We start from the raw sequence: 1,654 nt of genomic DNA on the forward strand, positions 1-1,654 counted from the left end.
CCATGGCTTGTCAGTCGGCTAGCAGGCCAAAAGACAATCATTGCTAACTACAAAGTACTTTGAGTCTATAAATTCATCTCTCAAGTTTCGACATTTAAAGAAAAAGCACTGCGCAGAGAATAATAAACAAAGACGGGATGACTGAACCAGTCCACACCAGAGTTCTTCATGGCCCATCACCAGAGCTAAATTTCTTCAAAAATCAGGTTCCAAATGTCCCACAATCTCTTTCAAATGTGTGTTTTTACAAATTAGGGAATCAACATTTCTTTATAGGAGCACGTAAACAGTTTTTACCTTTGAAGGAGGAGTCTGTAAAACCTGAGAAGCTGTATAACTGAGAATCTCTTCGGAATGACATATTTAAGCTGAGAGAAGGGACAGTGGTAATGTTCTCTCATGGTTCACAGGCTTTTGTTGATGTTGCTGGTGTTTTTAATCAAAGAAAAGATCGAGTATCTTTTCTAGGTCTTGCAGACCACTTTCTCTTTTTATCGTCTATATGATTGTTCAAGTAGAACAACTATTAGAAATCTTTAAGCTATTATTTCTGGGCTTTCCTTGAAAAAAAAAACTACACTGGAAACATGCAATACCTGATTATTCAATTAGATGAAGCAGCACAAGAAGAGATCCAAGGACGCCCCTGCTCACATCAGACAGACAACTTGGATCTGAAAGATTAGCACATTAAATGACCGCCAAATAATCAGATTCCAAACATCACAGACAATTACATATCAAAGAGCCATTCATGGTGGTATGTTTTAAAAGGTTGTGCCCACAGTAAGCAAATGACATAGCGATGGAACATCAAAACAAAGCTGATGAATAAAAAGGCACACTCTAAAAATTCAGGAGTAGAAAGAACAGTTCTTTTTGGTTTGTTTTGTGTCTAATGTAGGAGGAAAGGAAAACAGGTGTATTCAATTCATTTTCAGGGGAAGGGTTCTGTCAGCTGAAGCAGTTAACGGTGGCTTCTTTCTCCCAGGACCAAAGCAGTCTTTTCTTCCATTGGCTTCTGAGAACGTGTTTAGTGTTCCGATGTGTAGAAGTGATACATCAGGGCTACAACCAGTGCTGAGATGGCTGGGATCACCCAGTTGGTCCACCAGCTGGAATTAGAATCAATAGTAGTAATAAGAGTTTCCGGAGGCTTGGTTATCTTTGACCTGTCATCCGGATGCAGCTCCCCAATGATAAACGTTTTGGACAATTCTCGAGCATCTGTAGAGTGTCCGACATCCTCAAAGTTTTCAGTAGCATCACCTCCAGCTTGTTCCCTTAAGACTTCTTCCCCACCAGGGTGCTCCTCCAAAAATTTGGTCAAATTGTACGCCTTGTAACGCAGGATCAGCCAGGTGCTCTTGCTGTGGTTGTGCTTCTGGATCTCTTCCACGGTGTAGTACTTCACGGCTTTGTCGGACTCCTCGGCCATTTTGGAACACAGCGAGCCTCAGGCCCTAAAGGGAGCCCTGGAGCCGGGCGGGGTACAGCGGGCGTATCCGTGGACTTGTCCCGGGACATTCCCTGCGGCCCGGCTCTATGCCTGGGCAGGAAGGCAGGCCCATTTGCCCATTTTTTAAAAACTGAGTTGTTTATGGCTTCTTAGTGTAAAATTAGAAATGAAAAAGGAGAAGTTACGACACCACAG

At 42.8% G+C, this 1,654-nt stretch overlaps 1 pseudogene across 1 annotated transcript; it reads right to left on the reverse strand.

Moving 5' to 3' along the window:
* Nucleotides 1-982: 982 nt before the first annotated feature.
* On the reverse strand, nucleotides 983-1,438 carry LOC112402077 (cytochrome b5 pseudogene; annotated as a pseudogene). The gene has a single exon (XR_003003671.1). The product of XR_003003671.1 is annotated as a cytochrome b5 pseudogene (transcript).
* Between the last annotated feature and the right edge of the window lie 216 nt (nucleotides 1,439-1,654).

The sequence above is a fragment of the Neophocaena asiaeorientalis genome, unplaced genomic scaffold (genome assembly GCF_003031525.2).
Source record: "Neophocaena asiaeorientalis asiaeorientalis breed wild unplaced genomic scaffold, Neophocaena_asiaeorientalis_V1.1 scaffold41, whole genome shotgun sequence".
In the NCBI taxonomy this organism is placed as follows: Eukaryota; Metazoa; Chordata; class Mammalia; order Artiodactyla; family Phocoenidae; genus Neophocaena; species Neophocaena asiaeorientalis.